Source organism: Carcharhinus amblyrhynchos, chromosome 1, assembly GCF_965287045.1.
Source record: "Carcharhinus amblyrhynchos chromosome 1, sCarAmb.v2.hapA, whole genome shotgun sequence".
NCBI classification, from domain to species: Eukaryota; Metazoa; Chordata; class Chondrichthyes; order Carcharhiniformes; family Carcharhinidae; genus Carcharhinus; species Carcharhinus amblyrhynchos.
Genome location: NC_137324.1, coordinates 21962322 through 21981532, shown reverse-complemented (window position 1 = coordinate 21981532; position 19211 = coordinate 21962322). Strand labels below are relative to the sequence as shown.

General features: G+C 42.2%; 1 protein-coding gene and 1 long non-coding RNA gene across 3 annotated transcripts in view; one reads left to right on the top strand and one right to left on the bottom strand.

Annotated features, from left to right (window-relative positions):
* The window catches only part of ptpra (protein tyrosine phosphatase receptor type A), a 257679-nt gene extending 245788 nt beyond the window's left edge, over positions 1 to 11891 (bottom strand). Inside the window, exon 1 of one of the 2 annotated variants that reach the window (XM_080196539.1) lies at positions 11466 to 11891. The gene's annotated coding sequence lies outside the window, so the exon portion shown is untranslated. The remainder of the gene's footprint in view (positions 1 to 11465) is intronic. The other variant, XM_080196648.1, reaches the window with a different exon arrangement.
* Positions 11892 to 12049: 158 nt separating this feature from the next.
* Positions 12050 to 14280, top strand: LOC145348529 (uncharacterized). The gene is made up of 2 exons (XR_013887955.1): positions 12050 to 12227; positions 12996 to 14280. It is a non-coding gene; the product is annotated as an uncharacterized LOC145348529 (long non-coding RNA).
* The last annotated feature ends 4931 nt before the right edge of the window (positions 14281 to 19211 follow it).

Genomic DNA, 19211 nt, shown 5'->3' with positions numbered 1-19211 from the left:
ACAAGATGCATCCCGTTCTCAGAGATGTGCTACACTAATGCTGTTGCATTAACATTCCATATAAGGAATACCTGCAGTAGCAAATGGACAGACTCTGACTTGTGAAGAATTTGGTTTGACCAAACCATCAGCATTAGGAAAGCAAATGTCATATTCCAAGACGTTACCATACCAGCAATCAGCACTGACAATGTGATGTTGCAGTTGATGGCTTTGCATATCCAGGCTCCATAATTTATTGCTTGATTCTAACATCAACACATGCATTGCGAAAGCTGTTACATCCAAGCTGAGTAAAAGAGTGTGAATGTACAGCAACGTGACAGAGCACCAAACTGAATCTACCAAGCCTGCGTCCTCAATGCACCTTTCTGACAGCAAGACTTGGACAACATAAGCTAGTCAAGAAAAGTAGCTGAATGGTTTCCACCTTCGCTGTCTCAGATGTACCCTCGGCATCTTTTGGCAGCAAAAGGTCACCAATTCAAAAGTTCAATTCCATCAACGTATGTTCATCGGTAAGCCAACTGCATCTGCACGGGCTCAACCATGTTTATCCTGCATATTCCAAGACTTTCTGTACAGTGAACTGGCTACTGAGTCATATACTCATGGGCTTCCATATCTCTGCTACCTGCAATAGGATATGAAGATGGCAGACACCAATGTTGGGGACTGGGGACAGTCGCAGATGGTTAGGACCTCTGGATGGTGACTGCATGGAAAGGTACTGGAAAAGACAAGCAGGAACAAAAAGTTCAACTAGTCAAGAAAAGAGCCCCAAAGTCAATGAGTTGTACACTTCAGTCCATTGACTTATTTGCCACAAATGGAGGCAGAGACTTTCATACCAGACCCGAGCTGATGCTCAGAGTTGACCACTATGACGCAAACCATTATATTACAAGATAGGGGGTTGCCATCAACCAAATTAGAGCCAACAGTTTTAATGCATCCATGACCAGTAACCCACGGCAGGGCACTTAACATTGACATTTGATTGCTGCAAAAACAATGTTACCTTTCTCAATTTAGCTAGATTCAGAGGAAACCAATCCACAGTAAAAATGGAGTAACAAGTACAAAAGGTCTTCAAGTCACAGCATACAAAACAGGAAAACATTGGGATTGTAATTTAGGCTGTAATTCAATTAGAATTAAAACATCATAAACTGAATTTTGCTCACAGTTAAGTAATGTCCAAAACTGTGCGAATAGTCACAGTAATCATATATATTTTTGCATTACTAGGTTTATATTTTCTGAACCACCACATGGAGGCCGAGAGATCAATTCCATTTATTTGCAACAACAGCATATTAGATGCAAATTATTTGTTTCTTCTCATCCTACTAACAAATCCTTAACAACACAGGTCAGTCAGTATCCACAAAGAGAAAGCTATTTGGCCTATCAGGCCTGCATTAACAACAATCCCACCCAGGCCCTATCCCTGTAACTCCATGTATTTACCCTGCTAACCCCTGTGAAACTAAGAGGCAATTTACAATGGCTAATCCACCTAACAGGGCACCCGGAGGAAACCCACGCAGACACGGGAAGAACATGCAAATTCCAGATAGTCTCTCGAGGCCGGAACCAAAGTTGGGTCCCTAGTTGTGGTGGTTCACTGCTCATGTGCTGCCTGAAAACTGTTTCCATTTCAGATGTTGACTAGGACTACATAAAATATTTCTCATCAGTATTGACCATTGAGAAAGGCATTGATGTTACGGAACTTGGGAAAATAAATAGTGATGTCTTGAAGAACCTACATATTATAGAGGTGGTGGTGCTGGAAGTCTGAAAGTACATCAAGGTAGATAAATCCACGGGACCTGATGAAGTGTCTCTCAGGACTTTGTGGGAGGCTAGGAAGGAAATTGCAGGTCCTCTAGCAAAGAAATTTCAATCAACAATCACTACGGGGGAGGTGCCTGAAGATTGGAGGGTGGCAAATGTTGTGCTTTTTTTTTAAAGAAGGGGTCGTAGGGAAAAGCCTGGGAACTATAGTTTGGTGAGCCTAACGTAGTAGGCTTCAGTAGCGGGCAAGATGTTAGAAGGTATTCTGAGACAGGATCTATAGGCATTTAGAGAGGCAAGGATTGATTAGGGACAGTCAGCATGGTTGAGTGTTGAAAATCATGTCTCTCAAGTCTGATTGAGTTTTTTAAGGGGTAACCAAGAAGGTAGATGAGGGCAATGCTGTTGATGTTGTCAACATGGACTTTAGCAAAGCATCGCATGGTTGGTTGTTGCGTGAGATTAAATGTCATGGGATCTAGGGTGAGATGGCCAAATGGATAACAAATTAGATTGATGACAGAAGACAGAGGGTGGTTGTAGATGGTTGTTTTTCAAACTGGAGGCCTGTGACCAGTGGTATGTCTCAGGGATCAGTGCTGGGTCCACTGATACTTATCATTTATATTAATGATTTGGATGAAAACTTAGGAAGCATGATTAGTAAATTTTCAGATGACACCAAGATTGGTGTCATAGTGGATAGTGAAGAAGGTTATCTCGGATTGCAGTAGGATGTTGACCAATTGAGCCAGTGGACTGATGAATGGCAGATGCAGTTTAATTTAAATAAATATGGGGTGATGCATTTTGGTAGATCAAACCAGGGCAGGACTTACTCAATTAATGGTAGGGCACTGGGGAGAGTTACAAAACAAAAGATCTAGGGGTGCGGGTTCATAGCTCCTTGAAAGTGGAGTCACAGGTGGAGAGTGGTGAAAGCAACATTCAGCACGCTTGGTTTCATTGGTCAGAATATTGACTACAGGAGTTGGGATGTCTTGAAGTTGTACAAGACATTGGTAAGGCCACACATGGAATACTGTGTACAATTCTGGTCATCCAATGATAGAAAAGATATTAAACTAGAAAGAGTGCACAAAAGATTTACTAGGATGCTCCTGGCACTTGATGGTTTGAGTTATATGGAGAGGTTGGATAGACTGGGAATTTTTCCCCTGGAGGTGTAAGAGGCTTAGGGGTGATCTTATAGAGGTCTGTAAAATAATGAGAGACATAGATGAGGTAGATAGTCAACATTTTTTCCCCCCAAAAGGTAGGAGAGTCTAAAACTAGAGGGCATAGGTTTAAGGCAAGAGGGGAGAGATACAAAAGGGTACAGAAAGGGAATGGTTTTCATATAGTGGGTAGAGTGTCTGGAACAAGCTGCCAGGGTTGTAGAAGAAGCAAGTACAATATTGTCTTTTAAAAAGCATTTAGACAGTTACATGGGTAAGATTGTATCGAGGGATGTGGGCCAAACACAAGCAATTGGGACCAGCTTAGCGGTAAAAACGGGGCAGCATGGACAAGTTGAGCCAAAAGGGCCTGTTTTCATGCTGTAAACTTGTGACTCTGACTCTAAATGAGGCAAAAATGCCAAATTGACGTTTCTGTGTAGAGATCAAATACCAAAAATGCAACTTCTAACGCCAATATATTGGTTAAGCATCAACCAAAAGATACTAAAATTCAGAAAAATTATTGTTTCCATCAAATGCTAGTAGGTCACCAGCATATTTTTAGTATATCCAATCCTGACCAGAAATTCCTTAATGTGTTAAAATCATGAGTAATCATGCATCCATCAAGATTATTTACAGATAAATTTAAGGGAAATTTCTTCAATTGTACTTCAATTCTAATTCAAGGCTTTTTAAACTTCCTAAGCATAAGTACCAAACATTTACACGATTCAACTCCTGGTTCCATCTTCCAACAATATTAAAGATTCAGGACTACTAAATTTGCAGGGTTAAAAAGAGAGATTTCTGGAGCAACTTTAATACACAATGAAAGAGCATGTTGTTTAAGTTTGATTACAATGAAGACGTTTGTAATTTAAGTTAAAGGTTTAAACAAGTATTTATTATTTAACACAGTTTTAGATTTTTTTTAAATCAATTTGTTTTCTGATTAAAAAATACTCAGTCCATAATTGATGATTCATAATGGATGCTTCATATTACAAACTTAATTCACACATTTTCCTAATATTACTGTATTACTAAAGGTTGTAAACTACTTTCAATTCTGCAATTATCCAAATATAACGTGTTGTGTTGTTCATCCATCGTCAATGAGGAGCTCGACACCATTAGTCATTTGGAGGCTGGATGCAATCTGTTTGAAAATGAAAAGGCCAATTCGGGCACGGAATGTCCTGGCACACACTGGATAGACTTGTGCAGGCACTGTAGTTGTTGCGCTGGTGGCTCTGGACTTGCACAGCTCGCGCTTAGGTTGTGCTTCAGCGATACATCTTGCTTCGTAAGCTTGACAGCTTTTGTGCATGAGGCAGTGCCAGGTAGGGCAATTTTGTGCCAGCGTTTCCCAGGTGGTCTATGTCAAGCCACTTCAGGGAGGCCTTGAGTTTGTCTTTGTAACGTTTCTTCTGCCCTCCATGCATATGCCTTCCAGCAGAGCGTTCTCAAAAAGGAGCTGCTTGGGTATGCACTCATCTGGCATACAGATGACACGACCTGCCCACTGGGTCTGTGCTCTCATCAGCAACGTATGGACTGATGGTAGACTTGCTCTAGAGAGAACTTCAGTGTCTGGTATTTTGTCTTGCCATCTGATGCATAATATTCTGTGAAGACAAGTCACTTGGAAATGATTGAGCTGTCTTGCATGCCTTTGATACACAGTCCACGTTTCACAGGCACACAGGAGGGTAGTGAGTACCACAACGCCATAGTCCTTCAGTTTTGTTGCTGGGCTGATTCCTCAACACTCCCATATAGTGGAGCGCAGTCTACCGAAAGCAGAACTTGCCTTTGCTAACCTGCAGGTAACTGCATCAACAGTCATTGCTTGGTAGAGGGTGCTGCCAAGATAAGTGAACTGGTCCACTGCCTGTAGTTTCTGCCCTTTGATTGAGATTATGGATTCTACGTACAGTGCACGACTTTGGTCTTTTTAACGTTGACGGTGAGTCCAAGCCGTGGAAAATTTGTCCATACTGACTTGCACCTCTGGCTCTGAGCCAGCATACAGCATGCAGTCATCAACAAAGAGGAAATCCCTCAGAACAGTCTTTTTCACTTTGGTAATAGCTTGAAGTCTCCTCAGGTTGAACAGCTTCCCATCCAATCTGTACTTGAGGCTGATTCCAGCAACACGGTCCTGGAAGGCATCATTCAGCATGGCAGTAAACATCATGCTGAACAGTGTGGGTGCGAGCACACAGCCCTGTTTAACGCCACTGGTGACTGGGAATGCCTCAGAGGATTCTCTGCCATCCAGTACTCTGACCATCATGGAACTGGCGTACCATCTGAATGAAGTGGTGGTGGTGGTGGTGGAGGTGGAAGGGCGGGGGGGGGGCCAAACTTTGACATGATCCTCCACAGGCCTTGTCAGCTAAGTGTGATCTTATTGAATGGCGGGGCAGGCTCGAAGGGCTAGATGGCCTACTCCTGCTCCTACTTCTTATGTTCTTATGTCAACAAAGATTGTGTAGAGCTCGCAATTCCACTCCTGACACTTCTCTTGAAGTTGGCGCACAGCAAAAACCATGTCAGTAGTCCCGCAATCTTTGCGGAAGCCACACTGTGACTCTGGAAGCAGGCCCAGCTCCAGATGAGTGACCAGACGATTTAGCAGGACACTTGAGAGTTTTTCCTCTGATGGAGAGCAGCGGGATTCCTCAGTGGTTGTCACATACTTGCCAATGGCCCTTCCTCTTGTAGAGGTGTACAACAGAAGCATCTTTTAGTTCCTGAGGAATGAATCCTCGCTTCCTAAAGGACTGGAAAAACTCGGTGAGCTTCTCGATAAGTACAGAACCAACAGCTTTGTAGATCTCTGCGGGTATTGCATCTGTCCCTGGAGCTTTGCCACTGGATAGCTGGCTTACAGCTTTCGTGACTTCAGCTTCAGCTACTACCGGTGAGTCATCCACGGCACTGTTGATATCAATCTAGGGAATCCTGTCTATTGCCTCATCATAAATAGATGATGGTCGGTTGAGGACGGTTTCAAAGTGTTCAGTGCATCTCTGCAGGATCTGAGCCCACTCTGTAATGAGAGTTGTACCATTTGTACTTGGGGTGGGGGGGGCTCCTAAGAGATTGATAGGGTGTATGGGGTGTCAGGGAGGGGTAAAACCTTTGGTAGGGGAACACGTCACATCCTTTTCAGGGCGATTTGTCCACCCTTTGTCACCACCTGGCACTCAGCTCTCACCTGTGGCTCCCCATAACTGTTTGCATGCAACAGCGGCCACACCCCGGGCAACAGCTTCGACAGGCCGGCTAAACAAGATGAGGGTAGCTGATGGGTCTCAACTGTCGGTGAGATTGGGAGACGCCTATCCCAGCATGTGAAATATAATGTAAAATGATTACACTGCAAATACCAATGAGGATTTCTAAAAGTTTTCAGGAGGAGGCTGTCAAATTTACTTACACAGAATTGAAAGTTCCTTCCTAACAACAGAATGTACTTGTATCACATGGATTGCAGCAATAAGAAGGCAGTGCACCACCACCTTCGCAAGGGAATTAGAGATGAGCAATAAATGCTGGCGTAACCAAAACCTACATTCTTCGAATGAATTAAAAAATTACACAAAACTTTTCCAGAATAATCATTCAATTAGCTTTGTAGTCCATTTGTTATTTCAGTAGCAAAGTGCAACTCCAACTGGAATCTACAAACATGAAAATCATCAGGTCAATAAAGATCTGTGCAAACAAGTTAGACTATAACCTCAAATTCTGTTCACACAGATTATATTTACATGCTCTCCCTCGCCACTTCTGTTCAACAGTTCAATTAATGTATTTCTTCTTGCATCTTCCCCACTGTCCTGTTATTTGCTGACCAATAAAGTTACTTTTCTTCTTGTATTCAAGTTTCACAAGTCAACAAGTCTCAATTGACAGGCTGGCAATTACAGGTTTCATGCCAAACCCACTTGAAAGAAATGCAAGTATCTACTTCCAATTTTGCATTCCTCACTATGGGAAAGTATGTTAACTTCAGTTCACTTTGCCCACAAACAGCAAATCGTCAAGATCTTGAAACTAGTGAAGATCATGATAAACATCTGTACTGACACTCCACTGCACATTACTTGAAACAAGCTGCGAGTTTAATGTTGACAGGAGAAAATCTAAAAATTAGATTTAGTTTCCATCAACATTATTAAAAGGGTATTCCCACCATGAGTCAGATTCTTGATCAGTTCTACAGATCTATCAAGATCCAAATGGATCAAGGTCCCTTCAATCCTAACAAATATGACCAGCAGAAACTTGCAATGCACATTATGAAGAGTTTTAAAAACAGCAAGTAAAAACAGTTGAGGACAATTCCTTACAGAAAATATTTTCTCTAATTCATCTGATAAATTCCAAATTGAAAAAAAAAGTTAGTGTAACTTTTTTTAAACGGTCACCTGCTCCTTCAAATCATTTAACATTACCTAATCACTACTACCTGATTTACAACTCTTTTTTTTTCCAATCTTGGGCTCCCTAATCTAAATTTCAGCAAACAGTAAATGTTTTAAAAATTCTAGGCTAGCCACACCTTAAAACTATTCTCACAGTTAATCAAATATAGTGAAGGCATTTTATGGTAAGTATCGCAAAAAAAACTCAGCTCTCAGTACAGCACCAGTTTTAAATGAAAATTCATCTCACCTGCTATTTTTGCGTTGCGCACATTGGCTCTCTCGTTCGACTACATTACAATCGAGGCCGTACTTGAAACACAGATGCATGTTTGTGAAATACTAAAGCTTTAAGAATATGATACAGTGTCATAAAGTCAGTGTCACAACATAGCAAGAGGCTCTTCATCCCATTGTGCCTGTGCTGGCCATTAAGCACCCAGTTGTTCTAGTCCCATTTTCCAGCACTTGGTCCGTAGCATTGTTTGCTATGGCAATTCAAGTGTTTGTCTAAATGCTTCTGAAATGTCATGAGGGTTCTGCCTCCATCACTCTTCCAGGCAGCGAGTTCCAGATTCCCATCATCCTCTGGGGGGAAATGATTTTCCTCAAATCCCCTGACTCTTGCCTTAAATCTATGTCCCCCTGATTAGTGACCTTTCTATTCAGGAAAAAATTCCTTCCTATCTACCCTATGGCCCTCCTAATATTGTACACTTCAATCAGGTCCCCATCAGCCTTCCCTGTACTAAGAAAAACAACCCTAGCCTAACCAGCCTCTTTTCATAGCTGAAATGCCCCAACCCAGGGAACATCATGGTGAATCTCCTCTGCATCCTTTCTAGTGCAATCACAATCGTCCTATAGCTTGGCAACCAGAGCTGCATACAGTACTCTAGCTGTGGCCTAACAAGTGTCCAACAAATTCACTGTGACATTCAAGCAACAGACAGAAAATGTAAAACTCAATCTCCACTTCCAATACCTATTAACCAAAAGAACGAGAAGAAAATAAATTGCACTTGGTCTGAAAAGCACATTCCACTGTACCACATACTCAAAAGCATTTGCAATATTCTTCTAGATAATACCTCAAAAACATACAAAACAAGACTAAAAATATCGCATCTCCCAACTATATACCACAATATCAATAACAGCAAGTACTTGGGAGTTGCAACTATATTTTCCAATTTACATAAATGACAGGCTTAGATATTCAAATTTGAAGATGTCAAACAAGAATGGTTAGAAATTAGAGAATGAGTTGTAAAAATATGCATGTGGGCCAAGTAATAATAGGTCAAATTTACTACAAATGTAAATCACCAATGAGAAAAAAAATACAAGCCTGACCCATAAACAGTATCAAAATGCAAAAAATTTCTAGGAGTTTTAGTAGATCTTACGCTAAACATATCCACATAATGCACAGTAACAAGTAACTGAGCTAAAAGATTACTAAATCAAGATGAATAGGTAGAAATCACAGAGGAAGTTGTAACCAAACTGTGCAGGATTCTGGTCAGACCACATCTTCAGTACCAGTCTCAAGTTGTGGTCAACATGACACAAGCAAGTTATTCAAGAACTCGAGGAAGTGCAAAGAACAGTGTTGATCCAAATTGCGTGATCCTATAGTTATGATTTGATAATAATATAGCACAAGATGAGGTCATTCATCTCATTATGCCTGTGCCAGCTCCTTCAAAGAACTATTCCTTTCGTTCCACTCTACTGCCCTTTCCCCATAGCCTTGCATTTTTTTAACCTCTAAGTGGTTAAGCAGTTCCCTTTTGAAAGTTGTAATGGATCTACTTCCAACCCCTGAAGGCAGTGCATTCCAGATGACACCACCTGCATTAAAAACTGGAGAAACTTTGGCTTTTTGTTGTGAAAAGGAATTGTTTGAGGCAATGTTTTAAGACTCAGAGGTAGTTAAGGATATTCAAATGGTAAAACAGAAGTATTTAAATTATATTGAAAGACTAGAACAAGGGGACATGAATTCAAACTAGCAAGTGATAATTTTGGAACAAAGTCCAGGAAATTATTTTCCACATGATGAATAGTCAATGTTGGGGAAAACTACATCAGTTATTGAATTGATGTTATTATGTAACTGGGTGAACCAGTTCAGCTCAGTTGGCTGGACAGCTGGTTGTGATGAAAAGCCAGTTCAATTTCTGCACTGGTTGAGGTTATTCACGTCCCTAACCTAAGGTGTGGTGATCCTCAGGTTAAATCTGGGACTTTTTTTAAAAAATTATTCCCAGATGGCCATTATTTTTGAAACAAATTAGAAATGTCCACCTCATTCCAATCTATTACTCAACTTCGAAAGTGCAAAAATGTTTGGTCCAAATTAAAATTTGCAAGAAATAAGAGCAAAGAAAAAATTGAACTCATTTTCTAATGAACCCCACCCATCAAACTCTCTAGGGAATGTGCCAAATTCCTCCTTTCCCAATGTGAAGTAAATCCATTCATAATATTCACTTGCATGTTGTTCTCCGATAATTTACTCCAAAATTGTTTCATTCTTTATGCAAAAAAGTCCTGCATGTCGTGCTGGAAGTTCAAGGGTTAATAATTTATTCACTATTAAAAAGTTGCTTGGTGAGGTTAAAGGTCTGCAAATCTACTGTCGCTTTTTAATCAAGACCCTGTTGCAGTTTTCAAAATGGATGATTAAATCACGTAATTTTGGAAAAAAAAATTCGGGGATCAAACGAGTTCATATTTTGAATCTCGACTCATAACCGTGGAAAATATTTGTACGTATTGGGTAAAGTATGTGTATATTTTGTACCCATGAAGGTATATACATGGATTACATATTTCAATGTGGCTAACGGAGTTCAGGACAACGCCGAAACCACTATTGTGGGTTACATAATACCATTTGAATCCATCAGTGGGTTATCTCGTTGCAACACATTCCTGGTATATGGTGATGCACTTATCTGACAGTATTAGATTAAGCCAATTCTGGTCAATGAAGGCAAAAAACAAAATCAAGGCTACAAAAATGACAAACGAACAGCACAGCTTGTCTCCGTGCCGACCTGAAAAAAAAAGCAGTGCTCTCTCTCTCTTTCTGCATGTGGGTCTATGTTTAATGTTTCAAAGCCGAAGCTAACACAAAGTTCTGTCTAAAGTGATGTTGGGGCACAAAAATGGTCAGAGCGGAAATCGTTCAGAAAGAAAAAGGTTGGTTTGAAGCTTGGTTAAACTGCGAAAGGGGGGGGGGGGGGGGGAAACAATTTTCACCATGTCGTGAACTCAACTCCGAATCATGAAATCTTGATCGAGGAGGAGGTAGTTTTTGTTAGTTAACCGAGGGAGGATTGCACACGGTGTGGTGTGGCTGCCAAGAGCAGCATCTCAGGACTTGTGCCTATATGTTTGGACGTAGCTGGGAGGCAGGGGGAAGGGAAAAAAAAGAGGGAAGCGGAATTAAATGGGAATGGGGGGTGGGGGTGTGAGATTTGCCTGAGGCTGGGGCTTGGCAATGGAAGGAGGATTTTAAAATCGAAATTCTCTGTTTACAACACAAGGGTTTTACTTCGGAAAAATATCAAGATTACAGGAAGGGGAGAGGATTTCGCCTATTGCAGGAGCTGGCACAGTACAAACTCGGGAAACATTATAATGAAAACATAATAGTTTGACTGACATTTGGCTCTTGCAACAAATTCCCAAAGGCTCACCTGGCCCTTGGGCCTGGAATACTCTTGCAAGCCACCATCCGGGGCAGGATGTAATATATATATTTAAAAATTCTCCCCCTGCTGCTCATACACTCCCCGTCCGCCCGCTTACCCACAAAAACCCTGGATTTTCCCTCACGGTAAGAGAGGGGAAACAACATTCCATCCACAATTTATTAACAAAAAAAAAGGTGCGCCGCTTTTATAATCAAACCCCAGTCTGAAATAAAACCCGTACACGCACAGTAAAACCGCACTGAAAGCGAGGGCTTGAATTTTCAACATTAACACGAGAGAGTGAGAGGAAAAAATGTTTACCAACTCACCTAGAAAATGCAGAGGAGTGGGAGAGGATGTGACGGAGGGGAAAAAAAACGTTTTTTTTTGTTGTTTGTAAAAAGCCTGCATCCACCTCTGAGCTCGGTGTCTGTTCCCTTTTTCTTTCTCTCTCTCTCTTTATTCCTTCTTCTTCTCCAGCCGGTTTTTCCCTCCTCCCCCCTAGTGGGTCGGGAGTTTCTCCTGGAAGATGAGTTTGCCTTCCTCTTCCTCTGAGCTGAGGAGCTCCCTCCCTCTCCGTCTGTCTGTCTGTCTGTCTGCACCGGGCTCCGGCCTCGGGCCGCCCGCGCGCCCGCCTCGCGCTCCGGCCTCCCCAACGGCTGCCCTCTCCTTCCCGGACCGACCAACCGCCGCGCCTCGCGCTCCGCTACCGCTCCGCCATGTTGCCTCAACCACCTCTTCCCTCCCACTGATTTCACTGACCCTCAGCAGGAGGTGGCGGAGGGAGAGAGAGAGAGACAGCAAAACGCTGGCTCTGTGTTCAAAAAAAAGTCTCCTTTTTTTTGTTACCGCGTTATCTCTTTAATCTCTCTTTTTTTTCCTTCCCTCTACTTTTAAACGCCAACGTCAGGATGCTCCAATTCACTGCAGAACATATATATCTTTAATTCTCTCTTCTGCCTCGCCTCCCCCACCACCACCAAGATATTTCTTCTCAAGTCACAAGGAATTGAATGGAGATGACTCAATTTGCAAAGAGGAGGAGAGGTGAGGAAATTCCACCCCTCCCTCTTTCGCCACCTGGAAAAGCGGTGATCCCGTAAATTATCTTTTTGAAAGGAATTTGGACGGGGGGGTGGGGGTGGTTACTGGAGGATGAGACATATCCACAGGGTTAGAGACAAAAAATAAGGGGAGGATGGGATGAGATATGTTCAGGATTAGGAACATAAAATAAGGGGAAATGAGTCATATCCAGAATTAGGAATATAAAATAAGAGGAGGATGGGATGAGATATGTCCAGGGTTAGGAACATAAAATAAGCAGAGGAGGGGTTGAGACATGTTCGCAGGATTAGGGACATAACAAGGTGAAGAGGGGACAGGGTTAGTGGCAAAAATAAGATATGGGGGGGGGGGCGGCGCAAGTGTTGGTCAGAGCAAAATTTGCTATTTCAAGGAGCCAGCATAGGCACAATTTCACAACTTAATTGGTTCTGTGCTTCTATGACTGTATTGAGAGTTTATGATGAAAAGGAAAAAAAATTGTAGAATAAAAACAAAATAATGTGGATGCTGAAAATTTGAGAAAAAACAGAAAATTCAATGAGTCCGGTAGCATCTGTGGAGAGAGAAATAGAGCCAAGGTTTTGACGATGCCGTATGAGTTCTTCAGTCTTCAGAAGATTCATAGGTTTGTTCTGGATGAAAGGTCATTGACCTGAAACAGGGATGAGAAATGTACACCTTTTGGCAGATTTACAACTTTTTAGATACTGAATTCTATTCTTGGAAGTGCTTTTACGACCTCTTCCTCTGTAGTTATTGATGTGCTCGACCTCCATTTCATGTGCTTTCAGCCAATTCTTGAAGTTTGGGCTGTTCAGGATGAAATCTGTGAACATCTGAGTGGGAAGCTCCATCACAGCTCACGTGGACCCAAACCCCAATTGCTAGCACTCAGCCAGGGGCTGCCTGCGGGAACTCACCCCATGAGGAAGATGCACTCTGCTTCTGGCCACTTGGAGCCACAGGGTTTGGCAAGGAGGCTGAAGATGGTGGGAGCAGTGGAGCCCAAGTCTTGGCGGAGTTCAGCAGGTGCGGTTGGAAGAGGACAGCAGAATGGGGGGGGTTTAGGATGTGAGTGGGGAGGGAGTAGTAGAGTTAGACCACTCCTGGAGTATTGTGTTTAGTTTTGGTCCCTTCCCTTAGAAAGGATATTATTGCTATAGAGACAGTGCAATGAAGGTTCATCAAACTTGTTCCCATGGTGGACTGTCCAGTGGCAGGATTGTCCTATGAAGAGAGATTGGGGAAACTGGGCCTGTATTCTCTAGAGTTTCAAAGAATGAAAAGTGATCTAATTGAAACTTGAAAATACTTAAAGGGATAGACAGGGTATATAGAGATAAGATGTTTCCCTTGGTTGGGGAGTCTACAACCAGAGGACACAATTTCGAAATAGGGGGAGGTCACATCGGACAGAGATGATGAGAATTTTTTTTGTTGTAAATCCTTGGAATTCTCTATCCCAGAGGGTTGTGGAAGCTCAGGCTTTGAGCAGCTTTAAAGTAGAAATTGACAGATTTCTAAATGCCAATGACATAAATTGATATAAATGGCCTACTACAATCCAAGACTCCACAGAGTTCAGCAAGTGTACAGAGGGAGCAGCGGAGCCCAAATCCCCATAGAATTCAGCAGGCAAGGTGGGTTGGGAGAGTGGAAGAGGATGAAACAATAGAGCTCAAATATCCACGGGGTTTGGCATCCAAGGAGGATGGGGGAAGGAGGGAGAAATGGAGCCTGGACTCAACTGGTTGTAGGGAATCGCAGTTTTTGAAAAGGCAGGGCTGCTCAGTGTTGCTTTAAGGCTGCTGGGTGAGTTGGAGGGAAGGGGGTTGGCAAGCATGGTGTTCGTACGTGTGGGACAAGGGATTGATAACTCTGTGTGTGTGTGGGGGGGGTGGCGCTGGGGAGAGGGTTTTTACTGAACCTTCTGTTGCCAGATATTATGGAAAGCTTAACATGATGACACAAAATAACATTTTTGTATGCACTGCTTCCAACACACAGATTTTCATGTTTGTGATGTATATGTTGCTCTATAACATGTAAACATTAATAAATATACGTTGAGTGTGACTGTGTTGCTTTATTGTTTTTACTGTCGTCTGGGGTCATGTTAATTTTCAAGAGTTTTTTTATATTTATGTTCATGGGATGTAGACATCTCACCCAAAACCAGCATTTGTGCCCATCCCTAATTATGTTAAAAAGGCAGTGGTGAGTTAGAATGAGATCATATTGGAAAGTTGTGAAACCCTGCTGTTTATGTTTGTTTTGCTTCACAAGTACATAATCCAGCAAGATTATGTTCTGTTGTTTGCATGGTCTTATCGTGTATTGCATGCACCAACTGCATTGAAAGCTTATTTTTTTAAAATTAGTTCAGAGGATATGGTCTTTATTGCTCTTCCCTAATTGTTCTTGAAGATGGTGGTAGCTGCCTTCCTGAAATGTTGTAGTACATGTGGTGTAGGTATACCTACAATCCTGATCTTTCTTTTAAACTTGTAAGTGGTTTATAAGTTGCTACATCTGAATAGCTTGCTAGGCAATTCCAGATGGTATTCAAGAGTCAGCCACATTGCTGTAGGCCAGACCAGGGAAGGACAGTAGATTTCTCTCCCTAAGAGCATTTGCAAATCCCGATGGGCTCTTACAACAAAAAAAAATAGATTCAAGATCCTAACACTGAGGATCTTTTTTTTAATTCTAGTTTCTAGATTTACTAATTAAATTTAAATTCAACCAGCTGCTATGATGGGATTTGAACTCATGACTCCAGAGCATTTCTCTGGGCCTTTAGTCCAGTGACATTACCACAATGGAACTGCCTTCCCTAGTCACTTTGCTGAGGTCACTTTGGTGATTTTGTACAAATGCATTAGTCCACAGTCTTACATAGAACAGTATAGCACAGGAACAAGCCATATTAAACTAATCCCTTGTGCCTGCCTTTGGTCCATATCCCTCTATTTCTTGCATATTCATGTGCTCATCAAAAAGTCCCTTAAAGAGCCCTAACGGGATTGCTTGCACCAACACCCCTTACAGTGCGTTCCAGACACCCACCACTCTCTGTTTAAAAATAAACTTGCCCCTCACATCTCCTCTGAACTTTCTCCCTCTCACCTTAAGAGCAATCCCCTAAAATTAGGCACGTCAACTGGTCAAGGAGAGTTCTCTGGTCCTTCATGTTGGCAGGATTGTCTAGTCCTGCCGACAACACACTCCTGCCCATGTTTCCTGCCAGCATGGAGTGATGGCAATGGGAATTCCCATTGACAACGGTGGGACCAGAAAATCCTGCCACTAGCAAACAATGTGTCACCTCCCGCCGGCAGGAAACAAGTGGCTGTGGGAGGCCAGAGAATCTCACACTTCAACTCTTGAGAAAAAGATTCTTGACTAATGGAAGTGAAAAGTGTAATAATTCCAATCATTTGAAGTGGCCTACAAGCAATTGCATTTCACAGTAGTGAAATTCCTTGTCACAAAAGAATTTCAGACTTTTTGCCTTCAACCACTCTCATCCCTGCCTGAATGATCCTTGGTGAGATGACACCTAGGGTATGGTGTACAGTTTTGTCTCCTTACCCAAGGAAAGATATATTGGCTGTTGAGGGAATGCAAAAAATATTCACCAAACCATCCCTTCAATGGTGGAATTGACCTATGAGGAGGGACTGAGCCTGTATTCTCTGGAGTGTAGAAGAATGAGAGGTAACCTATTTGAAGTGTACAAAATTCTTACAGGACTTGACAGGGTAGATGTAGAAAGAATTTTTCTCCTGATTTGGGGGGAGGTGGGAGGGCGGACAGGAGGTGCGGGGGGGTGGGTTAGTGGCGTCTAAAGCCAATGGATATAGTCTCAGAATAAGAGACAGGTCACTTAGATACAAATAAGGAGGAATTTCTTCATTCAGCGAGTGACTAATTTTTGGAATTCTCTATGCCAGATGGTTATGGAAGCTCACTCATTGAGCATATTCAAAAAAGATAGACTTCTAGATACGGATGGCATTAAGAGATATCGACATTGTGCAGAAAGATAGTAGAGATTGGCATAATCTGGTCAAATGGTGGAGCAGGCTTGAGGGGCCAAATGGCCTACTCCTGCTCCTTAGTTTCTATGTTCTGATGAAAGGTTGACTCCCTTTCTCCACAGATGCTGCCAGACCTTACTAAGTGTTTCCAGTATTTCCTGGCAGTGCATGGACCCCCAAGGGGCATCACTTCTTGCTTTCTGGCATATCAAACTGCTTTGCTTGCATAATTCCAGCCTTCTGTTTTCTATTTTGATGTAAATTCCTTTGGATCTAAATTGCTCATCCTCAGATACTTGCCAAATTCCCTCTTTCAATCTATTCTGTTACCTGACCCCTTTTGCTGCATGCTTGGCAAGATAAAAAACAATTGGTAGATGGGTGATTGTTAGGTTTCATATTTCTTGGCACTCAACTTTTAGAAGAAATGGGAGTGGTCTGGAATTCCCCTGAGAGCATTGAATTCTTTATCAATCTACAAAGTTGGTGTGAGCAGCCCTTTAAAATTCATTGCTTTGAGTCTTGGATCCCATGTCCACTTTTCTGAAGAGCATTTTTCACCAGTTAGAAAATCCATCGAAGTAATATTCAACCCTTTCCCATTTTGTTGCACACACACAGTCAAGATCAAATGTAGTCTTCAGGTCTAATGGGGCTTGAATGCAATGGATAATTGCAAATACATACTCAATTCCCATTTTGAAGTAACAGATTTTGTCATAATGCACTGTACTGGTAATGTTACTGTACAAGTAGTAATGCAAGATTAATAATATCGAAGATATTTTTTATATTAGATCTTGGGATGTGAAAATCGCAGGCTAAACCAGCATTTATCACCCATTCCTTATCTTCTTGAGAAAGTAGCAGTGAGCCATCTTCTCGCACTGCCATAATCTATGCCATGTAGTACTTCACGAGCAGTTTGGTACAACTAAATGGCTTGATATACTATTGCAGAGACAAGAGTCAGCTGTGGATCCGGAGCCACATGTGGACCACACTGAGTAAGGATGGGAGATTTCTTCCACTTCAGGACGCAAATAAAATAAATTTTTATGACAATCCAGTAATTTCATGATCAATGGCATTTTATTCCCGATTTATTAATTCAATTCAAATCCCCCCAGCTGCCAAAATGAAAGTTTCAATCTCACTATTTGAATTCAAATTTAGTTCAATTAAAAGAAATCTGAAAATAAAATTTAGAGCAGATTAATTTCTTTTGGAGACTGTGTGATGGCAGCTGGGATAAGTGACACCTTTCCCCCTCATTTTATTTAATTTATTTTTGTCACATAATGAAAGTAAAGTTAATGTTCATTTATTCATCACAAGTAGACTTATGTTCACACTGCAATGAAGTTTCTGTGAAAACACTGTCACCACACTCCAGTGCCTGTTCGAATACACTGAGTGAGAATTTTGCATAGCCACTTCACCTAACTTGCACATCTTTGGACTGTGGAGGAAACCGGAGCACCTGGAGGAAACCCACACTCACAGGGAGAACATGCAAACTCCACATAGACAGTGATCCAACCCAGGAATCAAACTTGGGTCCCTGGCGCTGTGGAGCAGTAGTGCTAACCGTTGTGCCGCCCCCATGTATTGGGATACAATGAAAAGTATTGTTTCTTGTGCACTATTCATACTATTCAAAACGTACCACTCAGAGTACATAGGGGAGAAGGAAAGGAAAGGGTGCAGAATATAGTGTTGCAGTTCTAGATAGGGTGTAGAGAAACATCAGCTTAATATAAGGTATGTCCATTCAAAAGTCCGATGGTAGTAGGGAAGAAGTTGTTCTTGAGTCGGTCAGTATATGATCTCAGACTTTCCTGTCTTTTTCTGATGGAAGAAGGTGGAAGAGAGAATATCTGGGATGCGTGGGGTCCTGCTCATTTCCAAGGCAGCAGGAAGTGCAGACAGAGTCAATAGATGGGAGGCTGGTTTCACGATGGACTGAGCTACATTCCCAATCCTTTGTAGTTTCTTGCAGTCTTGGTCAGAGCAGGTCATACCAAGTCTTGGTCATACCAAGCTGCGATATATCCGGAAAGAATGCTTTCTGTGTTGCATCTGTAAAAATTGATGCGAGTTGTAGTGGACATGCCGAAATTCCTTAACCTGCTGAGAAAGTAGAGGTGTTGGTGGGCTTTCTGAACTATAGCACCATCATGGAGGGACCAGAACAGATCGTTGATGATCTGGTCACCTAGAAGCTTGAAGATCTTGACCATTCCCACTTCATTACTGTTGATGTAGACAGAGTGGCAGGGTGGGTTCTCAGGCTCAATTGTGCACTAGGAAGCTCATTAATTGTGCATCAGTAAGTTGCTCTCCAACTCACATGGCAGGATGGGCACTGATTTGCCCATCAGGTCAACGCTTCTGGCACCATAATTAACTGCCACCGAAACACATACATTCACCCTCTGCAGCCCAACTATTTCATCTGCACATCCGAAGATGGTCTGCAGGAGAAAGAAGTCCTGTGTCTCCAGATTCAGCCATGATTATCTGGTGGCTCTTCTCAATGCTGTCTGCAAATGCTGTAATATCCTCTTCCTGAGGGATGGAACTAAATGGTCTATCAACCTCACCTTGTCAGCTGGGAAGGTCTCAAAGAGGAGGCCTGTCCTAGTGGGACCCAGAAAAGAAATGCCCTGAAGTGCAGCGAGACGATGAATGATCACAGCCACTCTGCAGGGTACGTCACTGCAAACTTACACCCTCATAATGGCATCAGGCACTCAAAGGGTTACACTTCTCAATGATCTCATACACTATTAGCAGAGGAGACATCAGCACTGAGTGTCTCATGCACACCTTAACATTACCACCATGTTATCTAACATACTGCGCAAACTGCATCTTAATTCCTTACTGAGGAGGGCTTAACACACAAAGTAGGCATGCATGCTTTCCAACCACTCTTCCACCCCTTCTCAAAACATTCCA